Below are 27,049 nucleotides of genomic sequence, written 5' to 3' on the forward strand. Positions count from 1 at the left end.
AAAGTGAATATATTTATATGATCAGGATTTTTCTGAATAATACAGGAATGCCTTATCACATGCAACAATGATGTATTTTTAAGCAACAATTTTGTGAAGAGCCTTTACCTAGTAAATAAAATCAGATCTTTCAAAATACTTTACATGACAATTTTATCTGAGGGAATATCCTAGTCCCCATAGTTATAACAGAAGGAGGCTCAGTCCCCCAGTTGCCGGTATGTTTTTTGTGGGGGAAAGGGGGTGATCATAGTATTAAACTATAGGTTACGTAAGGCAAATAATCTCATCCCCAAATATTGTGGGGAACTGTCCCTGAATTCCTCCATTTTATTGTTTCATGTCTTTCTCACTCTCATTTCCCCATCCTTCCTGCCTCTCTCCCTCTCTTTCATTTTTTCTGTTATTTTCCCTTCTTCCTGCTTTTTCATTCAATAACTACAGGGATTTTTCCGGGGAGGGGGGAGGGGAAGGATAGTTGTTTGTGCAATGTTGGGGTAAACTTTGAATAAATCCTATTTTAAGATAATATATCTCAGCAAAATTTTCTAAACATTCTCAAAAAAACTAAGTAACTGGTTTGCTTCAAAAGAGTTACCAAAGCCCCAGTGAAGCAAGAATACTTCCTAATAAAGCAATATAGAAGTACTTGAATATACATACATCAATATAAGCCCCCGGAAGTATTAACCTTCTTTAAATTCCATTAAGTGTACTTACCTTTCAGCAATTTATGCTGATTATGAAAAAAGAAAAGAGAGAGAGAATAAACATTCTAGTATATGAGTAAAGGTTGGATAACTCGAAGGAAAATATCTCAGGAATACAAACATCACAGCACCTCCTGTTTATTGTCAAGAAGCCTGAATAGTTGTCATTTGAAAGCTTTAACTCATTTTAAAATTGATAAGCCTTTAATGGCCCGCATGACACCATCATTCTACCAAATGTTATGGGCTAAATCCTTCCAAAAATTTGAAATAGTCCATTATAAACCCCAAGGTTTACCTGTAATGCTATTAATAGTTCTTCAATACATTCCCTGCCCTGGCTGAATCCTGAAGGACAAACTGTTCCTGTCAGTATGGTTTGTGAATTGTGGCAAACGCTGTCCAATATTTTCGGTCTTATTTTTACATCTAAACCAACATTTTTTCCACTGCTAGAAGCAAATCTGCAAACGAGATAGTTCTTTGGTTCAGCAGAAGAAACTTTGTTATAGCAGTCTGCCCCCGCTTGGGCTACCTTCAAAATAGATTATACAACAAGGTGTTTGTATAGATAAGAGCATCTCTTAAAATGGTAAAAGATCAACGTCAGTTTTAATTAGCCAAACAAAAAGCTATTCTGTTCTCCTGAACAGAAACAAATCAGAATAGCAACAATTTTTCATTGCTGGAAGGATTATTTAAGAGTTACCTTTTCCTTCCAATAAGAAGCTCAAAATGGTTCACACGGTATATGCTTCATATAATAAAACAGAATGATATAAATGTAATACCTTCAACTATAAACCTCATTAAAACAAAACAAAACAAAATTGCAGTTTCATGATCCATTATGTGTAAAGGTTATTGTGGGGGAAGTCATGTGTGCAACAGCTACTGGGGAGAGAATATTTGGCAGGAATTCCTAGAGATTTCCCTGATATCAGTATATTTAGCTTGAGTTCCAGTCTTCTGACTCTTTGCAATGGCACCACACTCATTTCTCTGAGCACATGCATAGACACTTAAAAATATATATATATACAGTCCGGCACTTAAGGTTTGAACTTATTTTTTGCTAGATTCGTTTATTTTGTTTTTATAAGGCAGCTGAGATTAGACAGACCCCATCCCATCTCCCTCTTGAACTTCAGGTGCCTGACAAAAGACCTTTCCTTTCCAACTGGCATTTTAAGGAACTTTCCTGTTTTTATGATTAATTGTAATTGATTCTATCCATAGTATGATGTTCATAGTATGATGCTTCAAGAGTTCAGTAATTAAGTGGTATATAAATACCATAAGGGACCCAGGTGGTGCTGTGGCTAAACCACTGAGCCTAGGGCTTGCTGATCAGAAGGTCGGCGGTTCGAATCCCTGTGACGGGGTGAGCTCCCGTTGCTTGGTCCCAGCTCCTGCCAACCTAGCAGTTCGAAAGCACGTCAAAATGCAAGTAGATAAATAGGAACCGCTACAGCGGGAAGGTAAACGGTGTTTCCATGTGCTGCTCTGGTTTGCCGGAAGCAGCTTTGTCATGCTGGCCACATGACCTGGAAGCTATACGCCGGCTCCCTCGGCCAATAATGCGAGATGAGCACGCAACCCCAGAGTCGGTCACGACTGGACCTAATGGTCAGGGGTCCCTTTACCTTTACCTTAAATACCATGAATGAATGAATGAATGAATGTCCCTGGAACCTAACCATACTTTGTTCGAGTAGAGACCCTTATTTAGTATTCATTAATCAGAGGACGGTAACAAAGGGGCATCCCTTCAGAAAGCATCTACCACCAGTAACACGGATAAATCAAAATTTGCATTTCCTGGGAAACATCTTTACCTTTCCTCCCAAGGGACTCCTCAGTCCCTTGCCTGTGACTGATTACAGAGAAAACAAAGTAATTATTAATATGACTGGCTACTCCAGTTTTTTTTGAAACAGTCACCCAGGTCTTCAAGAGGTGCCTGAAAGTCAAAAGCAAGAATGCTTGCTGAATCTCTGCTGGAAGAGTGTTCCACAGCATGGGACTGGTGACACTAAATGTCCAATTCCTAACTGAAGCCAGCCTGGCATCTGTAACATGGGAGACAACTAACAGCGCTTTTAGGCACCTCCTTAAAACCTTTTTTCTTTAAGCAACCCTATCAAGATATGAAGATGTTACATGTGTTTTATTCCTTTCCAGCACCTGCTGATTTTAATAAACTTTTGAATATTTTAAAAAGCCTTATTTTTATCAATAATTTTAATGTCTGTTTTAGGGGGGGGGAGTTGTAAACCACTTAAGAGACTTTCTTACAATCAAATTCAGCTTTCAAGTTGAAGTTAAATCTTGCAGTTTGGCTGAGGGTGCTTGCTCTCTGCTGGGAACAGTCACAAGTTGCCAACACAGAATTGATCCCTGCCAATCTGCCCACACCAGCTGATTGACAGCTGGGTGTGGTTTGAAAAATGGGCATGCAGTGCAAACTGGACCACTGGGTGGGCCAGTATTGGTTTGCAGATGACAGTTTCCCCACCCCACCTTAAGACCATGTGATGATGTACCCTAGAGCCCTTTCTAACATATACAAGAGTAGCAGTCAGGCATATGAAAGTCACGTAGCAACCGACAGGGATATTAGAAAATTTGTGATGGCATAAATTGTAGCACTCTTTAAAAACAGGATTTTGTAATTCTCTTGAACAAACACAATTCACTTTGAAATGGATGATAAATACCTTTAAAGATCATTGTTCTGTACCATTCTATTATACTCTAATTCTAAAGGCAAGAATTATATTAACTGCGAATACAATTCTTCCATTAATTAAAACTCTAATTCATTCTTTAGGGAGCAACGGAAGATCAGAATTATTTTTCCTTTGTTCAAAATGAGAATTCAGATCTAGCCCTTTTGGATTTGTGATGGGATAATAAATTGCTAGTACATGCATAGTTTTGTTTGTTTTTTAAAAAACAACTCCTGTAATTATGCAGTTCTGCACCATCACTTCCACATGAACCCAGAATAAAAATCTATACTCTACAGATCATTTTTTAAATAAGTTAAAACTGTACTTGTTCTTGAAAGGCAATATGAATGAAACTCCATAATTTCCTAGTCACTCCAATTTTACCAAGATATTTGTTGTGCAAATTTTCAAATAAACCTTCTTTTTCCACATTATGGTAATTTCTTTTCCATATTTTTTATTTAAACTTTTCCAGCTTAGACGTTCAACCTTCACTCCTTGTCTGACAGAAGAGACTCCAGGGAATTTATAAAAAATTAATTGCAAGCATAATATAAGAATATTAAGTAATCATACTACAACAGTTCAGATTCAATAAGATTTCCAAGGATTTCTCAAGCCTTGACGCTTAGGAAAAACACATTCACAGAATGATGGAACATACATTTTGCATGTAGAATAGTCTAGATCAGGCATCCCCAAACTGCAGCCCTCCAGATGTTTTGGCCTACAACTCCCATGTCCCTAGCTAACAGGACCAGTGGTCGGGGAAGATGGGAATTGTAGTCCAAAACATCTGGAAGGTCGAAGTTTGGGGGTGCCTGCTCTAGATTCATACAAGTATCAGATAGCAGGCAATGTTAAAGAAGTTTGCCTGAGACTCTGGGGAGCCACTGCCAGTCAATGTAGACAATACTACATTAGACAGCCAACTAGTTTGGTTGGTATAAGGCACTTTCCTATGTATCTAGATTCCTAAGAACTGGTTAGCCTCTTTAGTTTGCCGTAGATACTTCTGAACCCCATCAAAATTTTAAATGAAGGTGCACATATTGAGTGCAGTTTGGTCTTTCCAGTTTGGTTTTTTTAAAAAACTTCTTAAGGAGCTACCCATATTTTCCTTTCCTGATGAGCCCCTAATATGCACAATCACATTCTATGTGAAAGGTCCTGTTTTCTCTGCCATACTAGTCAACATAGACCACCCACTTCATTATTTGAATGAACAGTGTACCTTGTCACTTGGAGGGTATGGGTATAAATGATAAATTCCTAAAATACATATATTCCGTAACAGCAGTGCAGAAAAAACCTTAACTACAAGCAGGAAATTCTATGGTACAATCAAGTTGTTATGGCAACTAGAAGAGTCAGAGAAAAAGACATAGAACATGCATAGTTGTAATCCTGCCAACAACATAATCCTGTTATTAAAATTCATTAAAGGTCTGACATTCCTACCACTGATCTTTAAAAAAATGTTAAAGTGACATCACAGATAGAATCTCAACTAGTGATGGCAAATCCTTCCCCAAGTTTAATTCAGAATGGCCTTGACTAAGCTACATTGTTTTTCCAAAACTCAGAATCCAGTGTTTTGGAGCCCATTCTGAAGTTTAGACTCTGCCATTCTACCAAAGATGTCACAATGGAACCTAAACTACTAGTCATGGTAGTCATGTGCTACCACCACTGCTGGCCTAAGTACTAGCTCCTGGAAATCACAAGTGGAGGGAGGGCTGGTGCACTCATGTCTTGCTTGAGGGTTCCCCATAAGCACCTGCTTCTTCACAGTAAGAACAGCATGCTGGATCCAACCACCACAAGACCCTGAGCCTTGCCCAACCACCCACTTTTCGTCCCTTGAAACTTACTAAGCAATCTGAAGCGAAATTTCTGCAAGGCCTACATTACTCTTTCGTATCTAGAACACTGAAATGGCAGCACCACAGTGCCAGGAAACCTGGGACATGCCACTTCCAGACCACCAGAGAGCTTAAGAACAATTGTCAAGCACAATGGTATATACGCACAAAGAGCTCCATGTGGCTTGTTGCCATCACCAGCTAGGTTTTAGGCATTAGGAGGGCAGGGATGGTGGTAGTCAGTCCTGGTTCCATGGTGAACTCATAATCATAATTTATACCCCAACCATCTGGTTGGGTTTCCCCAGCCACTCACATTATGAGCCATGTCCGTTTCATCCAGTTTCTGCTTCACTTGCATTGGCATAAGTTCACCTTTAGGAGCTTTCCAATTTCAAATGTTGGCAATATCACTTATCCAAATTCCTGAACTTCTCCCCCCCCCCCTGGCAGTTTATAATACATGGTATATATGGAATCTGGTTACAAAATAAAAGCCAATTTTATCTACCTCTTTTTCAGAAGCTCCTAACACAACTGGCTCCTCAAAGTCACAAAGGTGTAGTTTGCCAATATGGTGGTGGGAAATTAGATTCAGCCGGTGGGCCAGATTCCTACCATCCCAAGTGGGTTAACTTTGACAAGTAGGCAGAGCCACACGCCTACCAATCACCTGACACCATTATGACTTCAGGTGCCAACTTCAAAGGGGCTCACGGCAACTGCCAATCAGCTGATTAAAGTCTGATTGCAGGGAGTTTGAATTCAAACCACAAAAGGACAAGGGGGGGGGGGTCACTAACAGCACCTAGCAGCTGAACTACAGAGTTCCCAATGGAGAACTCCCTTATGCAGTCTCTCAGTGAGGCCTGCTCCCAGTAGCCATCGGTGAGCCCTACTTGCAAAGGAATAATTAGGAGCTCACTTTTAGCTGCTGGTGGTACTTCTGGAGTAGCATCCTTTGCAATTGCACACCCAACACCTGACATCCCATATTCTAAAAGCAGCATCTGAAAGATGCGTGCATACCTTCTCACCCAGTCAACTGCCATTCTAGAAGATAAGAGGTCTCTTGTATGACAGCCTCACTCTGCTCCAGCCCAAATACTGTAAAATCCCTCTCATGAGGAAAGAGCAGCTGAGTAGTGTCAGTGTACCCTTGTTTGCAAGCTGCAGAGGAAGGTGTGGTACTCCACTACACATTTGAAGTTGCCTGCAGCTAAACGTATTTGCTTGGAGGGTTCTAAATAGTTCCATTTCTCAAGTTACACTAACTATACAAACAGAAGTAACAAGAAAAACTTAGAAGGATGGTGGCCCTTCATAATTGAATTGGCTGTAGGGGAATTATTTTTATTTTTACTTAATGTATGCTACTTCTCCAGTCTGGTTTGCTTTACTCCATGCTTATTTCCATTTTGCAAAGCAAAGTTCTCGTTCACTATTATCACAGATTATTCTTACAATTTTAAAAAGAGGTATGGATGCTTCAAATACAAAATTATATTATATTTTTTAAAGGAATGCTTGATTTTGTTCACAAAAGAACTAAGCTTTAACAATCTTAACTTTTGTTGTTGTTTAGTCGTTTAGTCGTGTCCGACTCTTCGTGACCCCATGGACCATAGCACGCCAGGCACTCCTGTCTTGCACTGCCTCCCGCAGTTTGGTCAAACTCATGTTCGTAGCTTCGAGAACACTGTCCAACCATCTTGTCCTCTGTCGTCTTGTCGTTGACAAGATGGACAAGAGGACAGAGGACAATCTTAACTTAATGTCTAATTAAAAATAAAACAAAAGTATCGTGCTAAAAAGGATACATAAATTTTTACAAACATTTACTGATTCTCTTTAGACACAACTAATATAATGTGCAAGAAACTAAAGTGACTGATCAAATTACAGCTTTAAAGACAGATTTAATTTAGTTGAATGATAATCACATATTCAGTTCACAGAGTAGAACTATTCCAACTGAAATAATGAATTACCATACAGAAGCAATACCTCCCCCCAAAAAGCCACAGAACAAAAACTAACAAAAAAGTGAGAGGCTTATTCTATTCATTTGAGTTGCAACTATTCACAAAGACAAAAGAACTAAAACATTTTATTCAAGCAGCAATGAATCTCAACGAAATATATATCATACAGAAACATGCCACCGTGACCTGCCCCATTCGGCATCCCTTCATGTCACACCAAAGTTGAAAATATACTGTTACAAACACAACACAAAATTACTGGTAACTCATCATTATAATAGCATTTTCAGGGTATATTTTTAAGGTGCATCGGAAAAAGGGGGAAAAAATAAAATGACTTTCCTGTTTCCTTTTTTTCAAATTCATAATTCATTCCAATAACCTTTTTTCAATCATAAGCCCAAACTTTACTATGAATTTTTAGTCACAAAATCAATTTTTCTGGTGCCAAGAACACTTGCCCCTTGAAGACTGGCCTCTAAGTGATGCCAGCAACTGAATCTCCTAATAGACCCTTCTGTGTAAGGTCTATGTGCAAGACACAGCCTTCTGCCAGCTTAAAGAGAAGGTAATTTGGGAAGTTGGAAACTGTTGTGTGGCTCATTCCAACTAATCTCCGCCTAACTTACCTCACAGGGTTGTTGTGAGAATAAAACAAAGAGGGGAGAAAAAGTATATGTCGCCACCATGATCTCCTTTAAGGAAAGATGAAATAGAAATCAAATAAATAAATAAAATATTTGCTTTCCTGACAGTTCTTTCACTCACTCAGCCATATGAAAGGCACAGTTCAGCCATCAGAAAAGGGCAGGTTCAGGTTAGGCCGAACATGGGTTCGAGTCACCCCACAGAAACAAGTAAACTCTAAGACTGCCAATACTTAAGAACCAAATACATTTCCTAGCTCTGAATGTTTTCTTAAGTATCAAGATGTCTTAATCATGTTTCCTCCATGGTTTCACCAAGATTAATGTGTGTGTACATACACACGGGTGGCGCTGTGGGTTAAACCACAGAGCCTAGGGCTTGCCGATCAGAAGGTTGGTGGTTCGAATCCCTGCGACGGGGTGAGCTCCCGTTGCTCAGTCCCAGCTCCTGCCAACCTAGCAGTTCTAAAGCACACCAAAGTGCAAGAAGATAAATAGGTACCGCTACAGCGGGAAGGTAAACGGCGTTTCCGTGTGCTGCTCTGGTTCGCCAGAAGCGGCTTTGTCATGCTGGCCACATGACCTGGAAGCTGTACGCCAGCTCCCTCGGCCAATAACGCAAGATGAGCGCCGCAACCCCAGAGTCGGTCACGACTGGACCTAATGGTCAGGGGTCCCTTTACCTTTACCTACACACACCTCTGCAGATATGTGTGCGAGCACAGATAGGGTTTATTTTCATGAGGGTACACCATTAAACGCAGTATCATGAACACAGGCAAAACACACATTGCTTACTCTGGCTCCAAGTTTCTGCCTTTGATTATGACTCTTGAAACCAATCAACTGGAAAGATGCAGGACAGGGTTAAATAAACAGTGATCATTAACTGTGAATTAACCAACCAAAGCAGATGAGCTGGTTAGGGAAGAGAGAATTCAACAAACAGAGGTTAAAGAACAGCACTCCGACAAAATGATGAATTACTTATGATATCCCTTATATTTTCGTTGTTTTTCTCACTTCCCAAGCAATGATTTTCTCTATTCATAGTGTGCGAGAGGGATGTTCAAACCTAACTTTGAAATAAATTATCTCTACGATATATATGAGAATAAAAAACACATGGGTGTTTTATGCATGCATTAACAGGAAGGGCTCAACACATGCTAACCTCAAAAGAGCAGTATTCACGTGGTAGTAAATTGGGAATGTCTCATTTTAAAATTAAACCAAACAAGTATTCATGGGCTAGAAATCTATTTCAATGGGGGGGGGGGTTGAAATGACATTTATTTCACAGTCCAAAGCATCAATAACAAAAATCCGTGGATTTACTTTCAATTAAACATGGTTAAGGATCTTTTTTAAGGTACATATTCTGAAATAACCCAATGACTTCATTTTTAAAGAATCTGTTTTAAATGCAAATTTTCAGTAGCTCCTCTTCTCAGATCCACTTTAATACCTGCTAGCTAAAAAAAAAGTCAGACTTGAAGAAAAATGGTACTCCAATACTTGCATTTCACTAATAACAGGAGATTTTCTGGTGTGGCAAGCCATTCAAACAGGGCAGACCTATCAAACATTATTGCATCATTTGATTTTTCTTCCTACCAATAGACATTGCTGTCCATCAGAAGAAATAATTAGTGTATTATGTATGGAAACGTCATCCTATCAGTTCAGTGCCTGACTTGAATAGCTCATATAAGCAACTCATTGATGCCATGCATGCTCACTGTCTTCAGATATGACACAACACTACACCCTTTGGGAGTTTCTGCCCTGTTCGCCAGCAGCATTTCACATCTGTGTTTGACAGAAGGAGAGAAGAGCAGACTGTTCAACATGCACTACCAAAAGCAGGCTATGCAGGTGAAAAGTTAAGGCAAAACCTGGAGTTCAGTTACCCTGCCCTTCAACACAACGTACAGCACTGACATATACCGGATTTTCTGGAACAGAGAGAAGTTTTCAGTATTGGAATTCACATGACAAAAGCAAATGGGATTTACTGAGTGCTGAAGCCTTCAATTAACGTTTGATAAATAATGAACATCCGAATTAACCAGAATTGATGTATTTGCCTCTATTGTTTGAGAGGATGCAAAGTCCATCACTCTCTTTCTTAGCCTCTTAAGAGAAGAATTTAAAGTACTATTTAGAGAGCAAACCCAAGGATTTAGAATATCTGGGAGTAAACTGGAAGCAAGCAGCAACAAAATGAAGCAGCATCAGCAAATGAGACAGACACAGTAGAGAAAAAGAAATGTGAAAGCTAGTGTGCAGAATGCATTTATAATACAGAAAGCTTCCTACCTTGAGAGTGTATCTCAATATTTGGAGACACAGAATCCAGAAACTGTCTTCAGTCATCTGCTAGGTAAGTTTTTAATTTTATTTTAATTAAAAAATCTAGCTTTTCCAGTAAGAAGATTGCTCTGATTTTGTGCCTACAGTCTCAGTGAATTTCAGTTGTGTTTTCATTCACACCAAGGCTGAATTTTAAATGTTTAAAGGTATATTGTCCTGGACTGTACAAGTAACTGATTTTATGTGTTATATTTCCCAAATTACCTTATTAAACTCTTCTCACTTGATTAGCCTATAATTGTTTGCCAAGATTCAAATTGCTCTCGATTGCTGTTTAGCTAAAAGCTGGGAAATGTAGAAATAACAGCCAAATCTATAAAACCACACCACAGTTAACTATTTACAAAGTAATATTTACTGTGCTTCAATATTTAATGCTAGCTATTAAAGCAAAGAATTTAACACAATGGCAACATCACATTTTAAAGGCATATTTTATTACAGACAAACCCATGCTTAAAATACACCAAGAAAAGAGTCCAAAAGTGTCAATTATAGTTAGCTGTGAAACTATAGTAACTGATGCAAAAGCACTGTGTTAAATAATGAAGGCTTAGCATACAGCTTAAATGCAAGTTGAGGGTAAGAGTTCAGCAGCACTGCAAATGAGGTCTGAGCATATGCATTTTAATTCAAATTAGAATATAAAATGATCAAACCAAAAGAGGTGGATAGTCAAAGAGCACTGCTAAAATGGATTTATGTGGTGCATTGCACATCACTTCGTGGTTCAAAACTAGAACACAGATACCAGAATTCATTAGTTCAAATACTAGGACTGTTAGCCTACAATGGTTCTTGGTGAAGGTATACGTGATTACAAGTCTCCACAATCTTCATCTCTTCAAAAGCTGTTCAGTAAAACATTTGACTACTTAATACAAACTATAAAACAATAAAAATACACACACTCTCTTAATTTTAAAGGAAACCCGTTATATATTTTAATTATATGGCCTGTCTCTACTTCTTCTTTTATTTGTTTCTTCACAATAACCCAATTTATTCTGATCTCTTTTCTTCACATTTCTCACATACTCAAAGACTTAGATTTGTAGTAGTTCACAATGCAAACTTGACAGCTAACCTGAGGAGGAATGCCCAGATTGGGAGGGAGCTCTTGTACCATCAGGTGCCGAAGATTCTACCAAAATGCTGAGCTTGAGTCATCTTTAGGGGTTAATCCTCTTTATATTATTACTAGCACTTCCTCTGTAACTATGAAATCCCTTCTGTCGACCTCTGTTACTCCTATAATAACAGATAAGTTTGTAGTATGCATTCCTGTTCCAGATTTTTAACAATGATCTTAGTTTGAAGGACACTGTGTTTTTGCTTGCCTACTGTACTTTCAAGTGTTTATTTTAGAGTTCTCCTCAGTACAACTAACATTCTCTGTCGCCCAGGGTTCCGTGGCAGCAGAAAAAACATAGCTGATGCAAATGTGAGACAATCATTTACAAATCTGGGGCTCTTAATACAATGGTGAAAGTGAACACAAGAAGCTGTCTTACACTGTAGTTGGATCTTGCGGTCTATATAGCTCAGTACTCCCTACACTGACTTGCAGGAGCTCTCCGGGCTTTCGTAATTCCACACTCAACCTGGAGTTGCTAGGGATTGAACTTAAGATCTTCTGCATGCAAAACATGTGATGGACCACTGAAATACAGCCCTGCAGCAGAGCTTCCTGCAGTTTGCTCAGTTACGAGCAGCAAATTACTGTGGAAATTATTTTCAGAACACTATAAAACACAAGGTCCTGCACCTGTTCACCATTGCAAACTTCGGACAGGGCTAGAAACCTAATCTAAATGCAAAGAAAAAGGTAAAAAGTTGCTATTTGCCAAAGGTGTAAAACAACAGCTTGATGGTAGATAGCATTAAATATGCAGTGTTAAAAGGACTCATAACCCAGCTATCACATACAGTTTGTAAAATAACAAAACTATAAACACATTTACAAAAGTAACTTGAAAAAGTTACAGAAAAACTTCTAAAATCCTATGCACTGTAAACTTCTATATTTTAAAATAAGAACACTTTAGGTTAAAAAAAAGGCTTTGAAAACAAAGCAGCAGGCAACTAATAATGGGAAGGGTGTTTTTATCAAATGGCTTTACCCTTAAATTTAGGATATTCAATTGCTAAATGCTATCACTTGAGGACCAATAAATATCATGTAATGCACATCGCTAAGGGCTTGTTTATATTACCGCCTAACAGATCTGATACACCAACCAACATTCGTGTCAGGTGCAATTAATAAATGGGCGTAGGGAAGAGACACAAGGAAAAACAAAAAATATGCAAATTAAGTGCAATAATAATACTTACAAATCTGTATGTTTTTAAGCAGTACAATTTGAAGCATAAATATTCAACTTCTAATGTTACCTATACCAATTCTCAGATGCTTCTGGTATAAAATCACGAATTGGAAACCTATGGCCCCTCAGATGATGTCGGACTCCAACTGCTACCAGCCCACATGGTCAATGGTCAGGGATGATGGATCTGTAGAGCAGCAACATCTTGAAGGGCCACAGGTTTCCCATCCTTGGAGTAAGCAGTGTGGGGCACCTATTTCATGTCAAATTCAATGACGCACTAACCTGTGACTAAATCAAAGTATAGACAAAGTTTTAAATAATGTTATCATCCGAGGCATGGCTCATAATGACCCAATTTAAACTGTCATCGAGATTCATTTTAATATGAATGTTAAACAGTGTCTAAACTGAAAGCATTTCAAAAGTACTTCACTTTTAACAGGTCCTTTAACTATAATCAAAATGTAAAATAGCTTGCTGGCTCCTTGGAAAAAGCTAATTCAAAGAATAGTTAACTGATCATTAGCTCAGCATTAACTGATCATAGCTCAAGACAATTAGCTCAGCAAGTGCCAGAATCAGGAATGGCGTTCAGAGGTTTTTGCTTTCCATTTTCAGTCTACTACTAAATATGCCTGCTTATATATTACCATCTAATTATAAATCAAATATAAATAGACTTTTCCTGCTTTGTTTAACCCAAGTTCCTTATTATTTCTGAAACACTTCATGGTTCAGGAGCCTCCAATCCATTTCTGCTGCAAGACATTAGTATACTGACTATTACCCCCGTCAGCAAGTGATTTGCCACCACAGGCAATTGAACATAAATTTCTCCATTATTATACTGTATTCTAAATTTCTAATCAATTTTCTTAACATCTATAATGCTTCATGTTTGTGCAGCTAAAATGTTTCAAAAATGGAAGGAAATCTGGGGGTGGAAGGAAGAGTTTAGGAAATGAAATGGTCCTATGAAAAAGGAGAATTCATGAGACTGAAACCAGGGTGGGGAGTGGGGTCAGATTCAAGAAAGAACTGTGGCTCAAAGAAACTAGAACAGGAGAAATTAAACCCTCAAAACACAAAAGCATCCTATAATTAGATGTTCTGCACATCACCTAGCACTCTTGGTATTCAAGGTGGAAAAATTTCAGAGTTTCTCCTAGATGGTACCATCTACTTTCTGGAGCTCTTGGAGAGGTAACACTGAAGAATTCAAAGTGGGGAAGAACTTTTTCTCAAAAATGTGGAGAAATAAGGCAACCACAACAGCCTCTGAATTGACACTGGCAGGAAATTGGTCCTTTGCTATGTATACATTTTGCCAACAATTGCAAAATAAGTCCCCTTCTTCCTAAAAAGGTCTGGTTTCTTTTATCATAAGTATATTACAATGAGGATTTTTTTAAAGGTAAAGTTTAGGGGTTTTTTTTAGAAAAGGACATGGTGGGTTGAGTCCAGCAGGAGTGTTCCCCGAGACGAATTTTGTCCAGAGGATGCTCCCACTGGTAGACGGGAGGAGTAAACTTTTGTTGATTATCCCCTCCAACTGTGCTCTTTGAAAATTTGCTCCTGACAGTCGGAATACCCTCCAAAGCTGATTTTCAGAGTGCATAGGCTGCTGTAAGGAAAGGGGGCATTGGCAAAAGTCACCTCCCCTCCACATTGGATCCCAATGCCATATCAAACACCTTCGGGGCATCGAAGGAGCATTTCTATTCACTGGATGTGAAGTCTAGATCCAAGCAATCATTTTTTCTTTAGCTATCTGGTAGTCCACTGAAATGAAATGTATACAATAGATAAACAGCTCTTTTTCACCCACAAACAAAGTGTAAGACAAGTTAAGCCTTATTATTGGATGTGGTGAGTGTTAAGACCCTTAAAATGATGAATATTGATAGTTTCATAGAGAAATGACAGGTGTAATTAGCATTCGTCTGTCTCGAGAGACAATGGAGTGTGCCTCTGGGTGTGAAGTCAAATCACTATGTTAGCAGCACCAAAGTGACTTCCCCAGGGCAAAAGCCAGCCTGAGCAGTGTATATGGCGGTCCTCCCATGCTCGGCCTCGCTGATGTGGTCCAGAGGAAAGCAGAGCAATATGTTTGGCACCAGCTTGGTTGCAGGTTTCCTTCTCCTAGATGGGCTACCTTCTTAGATTGATGAGTCTCATCTACCCCGCCCCTACAACGCATGCAAAAACAGCCTTCTTGACTGTTGGACCCCCTATTCGTCTTCTCTACTCAATCCACCAGAGCCTGTCTTCGCATGCAGGGGAGAAGTAGAGTAAACTTACTGAAAGTCATGAGCATGATGATATCATGAAGGCAATTAAGTTCAGTGGGTCTACTTGAGTAAAACTTAACTGAATACCACCCATAATGTCTTGTTACTATGGTCCAGCAATTTATACATAAATGGGAAATTAATGGACAGTGAACTTTACTCCTTAAAAGATGCCATACTCTTTTAACAGTAAGATTAATCAGAGCATAGGTGCTTAACTTGCACATGGTTCCAGAACTGCAGACCATTTGGTTTCCAATTGAAAACTGAATCCAAGAATCCATACATCCAAGGATCCTAAACCTACAGCAATTATGCAAATGAAGAACCATAGTTCTGTAGTCTCTGCCCAGATGTATCAGCCCTGATAGAGCACATCCATTCTCCTTACACCAGATGTTCTTAAACAGTTCAGTAAGCTTAAGTTATTTTCAACTATATCTGTGCAAAATCTTGTCTGAAAGAGAACACTGAAACCTGTCAGCCTATAAATACAATCCGATAATACCATTCATTCCACTCTCCTCCTACCTAGAAACTAAAGCAGGGGTTTTTAGTTAAAGATCAATACATAGCAAAGAAATGGATAAATCAGTCCCCCCCATTCTTTTGTTTAGTTCTAAGTTTGCCATCTGTCAACGTTTTTGCTGTTTTTCTAATTTAAAGTGAATTGCATGTCATAAGGGAAAAAACTTGTCATTAAAAATTTACAGTAAACTTATGTTTGCATTAAAATCAGTAAATACATCTGGGGACAATTAATATGAAACAGTACTGCAAAATGCATTTGTATTAAAATATTTTAAGGTTGTTGTAAGAATGACATGATAATCTGTCATCAGTGGGGGGGAAATACAGGAAAAATAGCCTGCTCCTTAAACAGAACAACATTTCTCTTACTAACACTTTCAGTTGATTAATCCTTGGATCACTGTTTGCTAGCTACAAAGTCTGCTTATCAAAGCCAGAGTCAGCTGTTCACCAGTTGTAAGCCTGTGCCATATTCATTTGTTTGATCATGTTATTTAAACAATTTTACTGTTTGCCTAGTGATGGATTCACACAAGTATTTTTCCCAATAGGATTATTCCTACCCTGAAGAAACACAGGTTACATGTGTATGTATTTCCCACTAGTCTTGATATTTCACTTCAAAACCAGTATGGAACAACAATCTGGTCTTGTGATAAGCCATACACAAGAGCAAGATTTCTATATCATTAAATGGTTTTGAAAACTGTAACATGTCTCCTTGTCAGGTCAGCCATAGCACTGTGCTATCTACAATTTCTTCTTTGTACTGCAGCAAGCATAAAGGTAAAGGTAAAGATACCCCTGACCACTAGGTCCAGTCGCAGATGACTCTGGGGTTGCAGCCAGGGCAGTCTCGAGCAGGTCGGGCGCCCTGGTGCTGAGGGGTGGAGATCGCTCCGGCGCCCCCGCCCTCGCAGGCCGCAGCATGGTTTCCGTGTGGCTTCGCCGCACAGCGCCCCGCCTACCGGCCCGGCGCCCTGGCGCACCGTGCCACCGGGGCTCTACCTAGAGCCGGCCCTGGTTGCGGCACTCATCTCGCTCTATAGGCCAAGCAAGCATAGCAAAGCTAAATGAGTGGAGATTAGATCAGTTGATGAGCAGGGATTAAATGCTGCTGTCTTGGCTGCACAATCCTGTTCCCTGCAGAGAACAGGAAGCAAAGCAGGATTAAACCCTGTCCTCCTGTCTATTAGCCAACGACACCAGTGATGTTGGCTGATGAGCAGGCAGACATGGTTTGGGGAAATGGCCTCATGGACCCCCTTGCAGGCCAAGATTGGCCCACAGGCCAGAGGTTCTCCACCCCTAGTCTAATCCCAACAGGGCTTTTCTTATATTCACACCCATATACAGTATACTTCCTCCTCTTAGGACTAAGGGCTTTTAAAAAAAGAAGCAGCTCTCAATGAATTCTACAAAGCTATATGCATAGAGGGATGTTTACACACATATCATTGTCAAAGTGTAATCAAGAAAAATAATAAGAACAAATTTATAATCAGAAAGGCAGCTCCCATCAGAAAAGCAGTTGTGGATACAATGTAGCCTTTGACATGCAGGACAAATGTAGGAGGCATTACAAAGGCAGTCTACCCTACCTGGGGCCCTCCTGAAGTACTGGACCACAGTTCCCTTCAGCTCCAGCCAGCATGGCCAAATGGCCATGGTTGGTGGGAATTTTAATCCAAAATATTTGGAAGGAACCAAGAGAAAGCTGGCACAGAAATTTGTACCCCTTTATTTTAAAAAAATACCTGGTTACTTCCACGTTATGAAAGCAAACTTGCGACACTAATCAAAACAAGATGCAAGATGAAAGTCTGCACAAAATATTTGTGAAAAGATTTAGACATAAATTACCAGATGCTGACCCATACTCTAAAAACTAATGTAGTAAAAAATTCATAATGGTCTTCTTTAACATTTCTATTTTACCCCTTATTTGGTAAGCTTACTATTTTGAAAGAGGATAACTCTTGAGTTCATTATTTTTCTATAAATAGGCATAACCTTTCCTTAAATTGAAGAAATAGGCTTCAAAACTGCTATAGATAAATTCTTGGTACGCCTTGAATTTCTAAGCACTTTTCTTAAGTCATACTGGAAGAATTCACATTTGCTGTGCATCACTGCATACAACTTTACAGTCCCTGCAGCAAAAGAAAAATGAAGTTGTACCTGAAAAGATTTTAAGTGCACAAGTTTAGGAACAAGCAGTACCAAAATCTAGTAAATGGTTCCTGCATTATTAAAAGCATGAAAAACAAATATAGAAACAAACATTAAACTAAGCAAAAAGGTGAAACATTTCACAATGAACACTGTTCTGCACTCCCTACTTTCTTGAGTTGTAGGAACTTAAAATATAAGGTGATTCATTACAGTATTTAATTTCTAAACAACTTAATATATTAAAAAAATTATCTAAGTGGTGTACACAACAGACAACTTAAACAAAATATTACAAAATACAGAGTTAAATATAAAACAGACATAGGCAAACTCGGCCTCCAGATGTTTTGGGACTACAACTCCCATCATCCCTAGCTAACAGGACTAGTGGTCAGGGATGATGGGAACTGTAGTCTCAAAACATCTGGAGGGCCAAGTTTGCCTATGCCTGATATAAAGTGTTACATTAATAGAGTCATTTTCTGACACACCCTCCCAATCAGCTCCAGGTTCTCTTCACCCAGGATCCAAACAAACTCTCAACTCACCCACAAAAGTCTCACAACGAGAAGATTTCCTGGAAACAGTGGATATCACCCTCATCTCTAGACTTGCTTTTTATGGGCAGGCCCAAGGTGGATGGTACTTCCTCAGGCTGCCAATAGCTGTGTTCCATTCAGCTGCACTCTCCACACCAAGTTCCAGGTACAGAAGATTTATTGAGTTTCCTAGGAGGTCCAAAGGATGGGAAGAGTCCCCCCTCCACTCACAGCTCTTTGTAGCTGGAGTCCGTCAGGGCCCTGCCAGGCAGAGAGCAGGTCTTCCAGGACTCACAGCCAAGGCGATCCTGCAGGATCAGGCCAATAACACACCTAGTCCAGTGCTCTTGATGTCAGTTTCTTCAAGGAGCATAAGCAGATTTTTCATTCAAGTGGGTTGGACTATGCCAGCACTGCAAAGTATACCTAGCTTGGAATAATTATGACTAGGGGTGTGAACTGAAAACAATTCCTGGTTTAGGTCCTGCTTTAGATAGCAAGTTGATTCAGTTCAAACAACTTTGAAGGAAGCAGAGCCTCACTTAGGAAAATATGAAACTTCATGTCTCCCTGCTGAATATCTTGGTGGAAATGACTGGGAGAAATAGGGGGTAGGCATCTGGATGAACTGGGTGATTACATTTACTAGCACGGTTATCCTGTGTCAAAAACATATAAATTCCACCAGTGTTCAGCAGTACATATTACTGCTAAGACATCATAGAGCAGCCTGAGCTTGACTGCAGTCAACCAGCATTGTGTCAATAACATCTGGAAGCCCAATGGTTCCCCACCCTTGGCTTAAGTCAGGGGTCCCCAAACTACGGCCCCCGGGCCGGATGCGGCCCAATCGGCCTTCCAATCCGGCCCGCGACGACCCCCGCCGCCCGCTGCCGCCGCCTGCTCTCACGGCGCGCGGCGCAGCGACGATCTAAAAAATCGGCAAAAAATCGCCGAAAATCCTTTGTGCGCATGCGTATGGGCCTCTCCCGACCCGGAAGAGGTCATTTCTGGTGCACTTCCGGGTCGGGGGAGGCCCATACGCATGCGCACAAGTGATTTCCGGCGATTTTTTCCCGCCCGTGTGCGTGTGCGCATGCGCACGGGCGCGCGCTCCCCCGCCCTCCGGCCCGCTGCGCGCGCACTCCCCTACCCTCCGGCCCGCCGCACGGTACGTCTGGGGACCCCTGGCTTAAGTTATAAAGTACTGAAGATAGAAACCATTCTTTTCTTTAGCACAATGAAGCTTGTAATGTGATTTATAAGACTCTGATAAACAAACTGTGCACATTATACTGTTACAGGTAAATGCTATCATGTTATTTTTAGAACAGTTAATTTTGCATCACACTGATGCTTCAATTTTCAATGTTGATTGTTTGATTGTTCTATACTCTGAGGTCTCCGCATCTTTCCACTTTTCCCATCTCTTGTCACATTCAGAAATGAACGATGAAAAGCAGGTTGATGCAAAAGAGTTACAGTGATGAAGAGGAGTTTGGAAAAATAAAATAGTGAAGAAACAGAACAGATAAATAACAGGGGGTCTGGCATGAATGAGAAAAGAATGTGGGTGGAAAAGTGAACCAAGTGTCAATGGATGGACCTTACAGAAAGCTTTTGTTTAGTTTTTGCTCAGTCACACTTACTTTGGCAACAGCAGGCAATCACAAACTGTTCAGCACAACTTCATGCATGCTGAACAGTTTGTCAGATCTGTGCTTTTAATTGTACAAAGAACAATTTCTTCTGCACAGTATCTATTACATTCAATAAACAATAAAAATTCCCTTCTTCATGTACACAAGGCCAAATCACTTATATTCAGCTCTAGTTAACACTGTTGGCATACATGGAGAAAAAAATCTGAAACCAGATATAATGTGAGGTTTTATGACTTTTAATTTTCCTCACAGAATTGTGATTAATTTTAAAAATGTATTATTCTTGCTACTCATTTTTATTAATTTCTAACAGCTTCATAAATGTATGGATTTCTAGATCACTCCCTTCCACATAAAATGTATGTTCAGCACAAATCTATACATATCCTATAGTTACCCAGGAAAATTCACATCGCTTCCAAGCATCTTCCAGCCTGGTCTGACTAAGAGGTCAACTGACCCCTCCACACCTTAACTAAAATCCAACCATGTCTGTCCCACAGTTGGATGATCCAACTCATCCCTCACCCTGCAGCCCCCTGCACCACCCATTATTACTCTGGAGCAGATTTGGAAGGGATGCAGGGAGCTTTCTTCCACTTAAAGGAAGGGAAAATGGCATCAAAGGTGCTGGATATCATTCCAACTCCTTTGTGCATGCCAGAGAACTTGAGCAGGGGAGGTGTTGGACTAGTCCCAAATTTGTGAAACCTGATTAAATAATAATAATAATAATAATTAATAATAATTTATTATAAAACCCCGCCCATCTGGCTGGGTTTCCCCAGCCACTCTGGGCGGCTTCCAACAGAATAATAAAATAATTGATTAAAGATTAAAAGCCTCCCTAAACAAGGCTGCCTTCAGATTATATATATATACTGTATATAATATATATATACTATATATAATTCTGTGGTGGTAGAAAGGTGTAGAGTTTGTAAACAAGAGGGTGAACAGAGCCTCAACAGAGCCTAGTGATGCAACAGAAATGCAGGACACTATACTAAAATTCCAACAAGCTCAATGTGGTTTTACTGTATATAAGGACAGCAGTGTTTATATAGCACCAGGAGATATCACTTTCAAAATACAGTCAGCCACCCATAAATATATAACCCCGCATAAAAACTTGCTCTTATGATGCAGAAAATCCTGGCAAAAGCCCATATAAGGTGGAGTACAATTCTTGACATTCTGCATGTGCCATCCCAACATCACTCAGGAAGCAACATTACATGGACATGCACATTTTAGGGTTAATTTTCCTTTTGAAGGTGACAGGGCTTTGTGACGGCATTCTGATTTCTTAAATACAATGGGGGGAAATCTACACAGTAATAGCCACTTTTTGACAAGAGCAAAAAATAGAAACTTGTCAGGAATATATGCTTCCAGTGCTGTTTTTCTGAAGTTCAAATAAACTAAGTTTGCTAAGTACAAAAATAGGTTGCAAATATGGTATTTACCTACATGCAAGTCATACTGAAATCTCTGGAGGTTGGGGTCATGCTATTTTAAACAGAACTATTTAGAGCCCAGGTGAAACATTCAAAATAGCCAAATCATCAATAATAGAAGGACTGGATGAGGAATGAAAAGAATAAAAGGTTTTGTTCAACTCTTAGCAACAGCTCAAAAACCTGCCAGATCAGTAGAAACTGCACTGTGACTTAAATGTATTGTCCTATCAATTTCAATAGGACCTCTGTTTGACCCTATAGGGAAGTGAACAGCACAGAAAGGAGCAAAGCAAATATTGTTACCATTTTGCTGTTTGCATCTGACATTTGTGTGTGTTTTTTTAATTTTGGTACATCATCTTGGAATCCTATCACCAAACAGAATAGAAATGAAACAAAGGATTAACTCTTTCTGGCAATGAGACCTGTCATACTTGCCATGTTGTTGCCTGTCTCGACTCTAGGTAGCTGGCAGCAGAGGAAGGGTGAAAAATGAGGCCAAAGAAAGTGAACAGAGAAAGGGATGGGTGACTGCTCTCTGACAAATTATTTGCATGTTTGTTTGTTTGTTTGTTTAAAATATATACATTATCTATTTCACAATCTTCCTGCTATAGGTGAGTGTTCATTGCCTCCTTATCATAAGCATCCCCACAGGGAAGGCAACCTGAGCCTGCTCCTCCTTATTCTGCCACTAAGAGCAGGCATAGTAAGGTCTCCTAGGATTGCAAGAGTCTCTTGGGGCTGTTGTACATCCAGCCCTATTAGTGAGAGAACGGTTTTCTGGCTCTAGTCCACCTAGCTTGTGATGCTCCTTCCTTCTCCCCAGCAGTTCTGTTCAAGTTTATGCAGCATGTCTGATGCACCACACCAGCCTAATTTGGACTGCAAGTCCAGCCTGTAATGGCAAGTTCAAACTTCAACTGACACTTTAGTACCTACTAGGATGGCAGCCCTGTCATGCATGTCCCCTGGGACCATTACATAGCTGCCAAGTTTTCCCTTTTCTCGCGAGGAAGCCTATTCAGCATAAGGGAAAATCCCTTAAAAAAAGGGATAACTTGGCAGCTATGCCATTATATCCCATAGCTCCCTGCTGTGGAGTGGAATTTCCTCAATATACATTGTAAGGTGGCCTTGTAGAGTTTGTCACATAGGTAACTTGCATTTTGTAGTTTACATACCTCAAACAGCAGGGTCTGCCTTTGTATAAACCCTGTTCCTCTGAGGATGAACACTCAAAAGTGTTGTGATTCTTTCATTTGTAAAATTATTTCTATCATTTGGAACATTTCCCTTTCTGCTGTTGTGCAGATCATGTACAATCTTTAGCTAAAGGGGTTGTCCCCAGATAATCCTTTCAGCTAACAGGACCATAAAGAAGGCTGATCGCCAAAGAATTGATGCTTTTGAATTATGGTGCTGGAGCAGATTCTTGAGAGTCCCATGGACTGCAAGAAGATCAAACCTATCCATTCTGAAGGAAATCAGCCCTGAGTGCTCACTAGAAGGACAGATCGTGAAGCTGAGGCTCCAATACTTTGGCCACCTCATGAGAAGAGAAGACTCCCTGGAAAAGACCCTGATGCTGGGAAAGATGGAGGGCACTAGGAGAAGGGGACGACAGAGGACGAGATGGTTGGACAGTGTTCTCAAAGCTACGAACATGAGTTTGACCAAACTGCGGGAGGCAGTGGAAGACAGGAGTGCCTGGCGTGCTATGGTCCATGGGGTCACGAAGAGTCGGACACGACTAAACGACTAAACAACAACAACAGTAAGAAGTTGACTGTGTATCTTGCATGGATCTTCCTTGTCCTACAGTTGTGGCCACCCATCAGGTGTATGAGTAGAACCACTGTAGTATGAAGCTGCATAGTGTGTTGAATTTGAGAAGTGAGTGGGTATTTCTGGGAAAGTTGGCATATGGCTCCAGGAAATCATTAATGGCAGCAGGACTACTGATAGATTTAATATTCTGCTTATAAAGGGGAGTCTGACTGTACTTTGGTCTTTACCCTCACCAACTTCCTTTCGAAAGACAGATGGTGAAATAATGTCTCAATGATGCATCCAATTTATCAAAAAGTCATATGAGAGAGAAACTGAGGCTGCAGTCTTATACACGCTTAAATGGAAATAAGTCCAACTGAACTCAGGCTTAATATATGTATGCGACTGCAGTATACGTAAATGAGATTAATAGGAATACGCCGCACAGCATACCATTTTCAAATAAATGCATCCTTCAAAGAGATACATTTCTTAGTAGGAAATCCAGAATGCAGTATTTCTTAAGTTTAGAGTTCAGTACATTTGTGCTGAAGTATATTCCAAGAGCTATGAAGTACAGTATAGAGTCAGGTTTTTTTATTTGAAATAAATGGTAGAAATCACTGTTTAAAAAATACAAGGCTCTCCTCAGAAAGGCAGAAGGCTTTTTGAAGGCTCTCTAAGGAAGAAGGAAAGCAGAACAGAGAGGGGGCTGGTTTTGTTTGACTGACTCATTTTCAACCTTTACTGGGAGGTGAATCAGATGACCTTCCCTTGACAATATACACTCAACGCTGTGGCTCATGAAAAGGGTGGTATTTCTGGAACTGCTGTAGACAATTCAGATTGGGAAACTGATAAGGTCTATTCTTTATTTTCAAGGTCTTGAATGAAAACTGTGTGAGTGAAAGTGAGGCATACATGCTTCTGTTGATCAGTGTAGTGTCCTTCAGATGTAAGAAGCAGATGTAAAGCAGATGTAGAAAATGCTTTTTCCCCCCACGAAGGGAACCTATGCAGCTGGGGCAACTTCTGAATGATGCAACCACTTGAGTGAGGCTGACTATGTGCCTCTTTCTTGCAGAATGGGCTCTCATGCAACAGCTTCAGTAGCTGAAGGGTGTCAAAAATTTCCTCTTTTAAGTGTTAGAATTAAATGTTAAGATTGCTTGGGAGGAGAGGCACAACCAATATAGGTGCAAGAACAACCAAACAATGCAATAAGCAATTATTTGAATATAGACATACTTGTAGGAAATATTATAGATTATGAGTCACAAATGAGAGGTCATAAGTAATGCTATGAATAGATGCTTTTTTGTTCTATTTTGACATGCTGATAAAACTAAATTGGCATAAAGCGGAGTGTAATTGGAAGTTAACAGCACAATCTTAACAAAAGAGGAAAGCTGGACTTTATTTTGGTAATATGTTAATTCTAATGAAAAGAGAAAGTCATCAGAATTACACCCCTTAGGGTAAAGGTAAAAGACCTCTGGAAGGTTAAGTGCTCATCTCCGCTTTCAAGCCAAGGGAGCCAGCGTTTTCCAGGTCATGAGGCCAGCATGACTAAACCGCTTCCATGATGGAAGCCAGAGCACACAGAAACACCATTTACTTTCCCGCTGCAGAGGTACCTATTTATCTACTTGCACTAGTATGCTTTCAAACTGCTAGGTTGGCAGGAGCTGGGACAAAGCGACGGGAGCTCACCCCATCAAGCAGATTCAAACTGCTGACCTTACAATCAGAAAGCTCAAGAGGCTCAGTAGTTTAGACCACAGTGCCATCCGTGTCCCCACATCCCTCAAGACCAGTATCCTAGCTCCAGAAAAGGCTAAGTTTCCCATAAAGTTATTTTTAGACCACTGTGTTGACCTGGCCCTAGGGTTGCTAATCCTGAGTACATATGATCATGGGACAGCTTTCAAATCTAACAGTGGATTAGCTGGTACATTTCTTCTGCTTTGCCTTCTGATCATCTAAATGCATTGCTGCAACTATCGATAACAAACACTTACTTTGAAACAGTTATAAGATGAAGCCCTCAGAATTCTAACAGGAAAATCACTTAATGACAAAGGCAGGATCACATTAATCTATTCCACAGGTTGTTACATTGATCATTCCTGCTGTATCTCCTCCACTAACACATTGAGAAAACTAAAATATTCATCTATTCACAGCAGACACAAGTTTTCAAAAAAAACACAAATAAAAGAATATTACAATTTTGCATCTTGCTGTATCTTGCTGTAGAAGTTAGGCAGTTTAATCCTTAGCATTTTTACCCAACAATTAATGTCATTCAGAGCAAGACAACAGCCTGATCTATTAAAATAAATGATAAATATGTATATTGTTTTAAATTGCACAACTTTATTCTCCCACCATAGAAATAAAATTAAGCTGGCAGTTTAAAATTCTGGCATTTCCTGTTTTTAGCACTTCAAAATGTATAAAAAAGGGACAGCTTGTTCGATAAGGGTGAAAAAAATCTAATGTTGGAAACTTTTAGAAAGGAAATGTTGAACAGATGGAAATCCAGCCTACAATGTTGCCAATTTCTGCATTTTTATTATAAGATTTTGCTATCTTGGTATATATCTAAAGGGACCTGATTAATTTCTTTCTATTTTCATATAACAAATTTTCTTTCATACAACTGTGGTAATCATAGTCACCATTTTGCAGCCATCTAACATCACAATAAATCTCTATGAGCCATCATTTTCTAATCAACCTTTTCTAATTTGCAAGGGAATAGCTGTGTTATTATTGTAGCAGAAACAACAAAGAGCTTTGTGACACCTTAAAGACTATCAAATAAGGTGCTAAAAGATTCTCTCTTGTTTTGACTGTTTTTCTTTACATACTCCCACCAGCCAAGATGGTGCCAAACATATTGCTCTGCTTTACTTTGGACCGCATCAGTGAGGCTGGGGTGGGGATGTCTTGTCGTCTGGGCACTCCAGGACCTCCATATACACTGCTCGGGCTTCCACCACAGGCAGGTCTTTCTTCCTTAAAACAAATGCCATTACTCCAAGATGCTAAATATAATTAACTTTATGGAATTTTTAGCCACACTGCCTGCAGAAGGTCACTGTGTTGGTCTCTGGGCTCCACTACCGTAGGTAGACAATTTTGTGGACTGGCCAAGCCCAAACAACAATTGGAATCACATATATTGAGTAAAACAAAAGAACACCTAAATTTCTAGATTATTAGGGAAGGAGGCAACAGAGGAGGAACACATATGACACAGTGTTGCAGTCCATGCTAGGGTGAGGCCCCAATGACCTTATGAGATGGCGCAAATTTACCCTTAAGGTGAATACCAATTGCACCATTTCCCATTGCCTGCTTAATTGGGATGGGACATGCCAAAGCTATCCCAACTAGGGGAGGTCTGAAGTGCAACAAACTAGACTGACTGTGGGAGGATCTGCTGAAGGATCCTTCAGCCAAAGATTACCTCAGTTGAGGCAAAAAGATCTATTTTATAGTTCTTTGTAAACATACTGGGAGAAGTCCAGGTAGCTGCCCTGCATACTCCTCAAGGGTGCATTAGCAGAAAGAGTTCCTGAGGCAGCCACTGCTCTAATTGAATGTGCCATAAGGTTGAATGGTGCAGGAAGTATCTGTGCCTCATGAGCCATAGCTATGCAGGTGTAAATCCATCTGTATAAGGTAGTTGGTGCTACTTTCTTGCCCAGCAAACAAAAACCAAAAAGTGTGCCCATCTGATAATGTCCTTTGATCTACGTATGTAGACCTTAGGGGTACTTCTTATATCAAGAGTGCCACACCTCCAAGCAGCGGTGTAGCAACCCCTGCCGGTGCCTGGGGTGAACCAAAGGTGTTGAGCATGGGTAGGCAAACTAAGGCCCAATCACCTTCTCAATCTGGCCCACTGACGGTCCGGGAATCAGCGTATTTTTACTTGAGTAGAATGTGTG

General features: G+C 40.0%; 2 protein-coding genes across 2 annotated transcripts in view; one reads left to right on the forward strand and one right to left on the reverse strand.

Annotated features, from left to right (window-relative positions):
• AVEN (apoptosis and caspase activation inhibitor) overlaps window positions 1–27,049 on the reverse strand; it is a 100,851-nt gene that overhangs the window by 39,174 nt on the left and 34,628 nt on the right. The window lies entirely within an intron of this gene.
• The window catches only part of CHRM5 (cholinergic receptor muscarinic 5), a 58,921-nt gene continuing 41,745 nt past the window's right edge, over window positions 9,874–27,049 (forward strand). Inside the window, exon 1 of the mRNA XM_035110735.2 lies at window positions 9,874–10,328. The gene's annotated coding sequence lies outside the window, so the exon portion shown is untranslated. The remainder of the gene's footprint in view (window positions 10,329–27,049) is intronic.

This window comes from Zootoca vivipara, chromosome 1, assembly GCF_963506605.1.
Source record: "Zootoca vivipara chromosome 1, rZooViv1.1, whole genome shotgun sequence".
Lineage (NCBI taxonomy): Eukaryota > Metazoa > Chordata > Lepidosauria > Squamata > Lacertidae > Zootoca > Zootoca vivipara.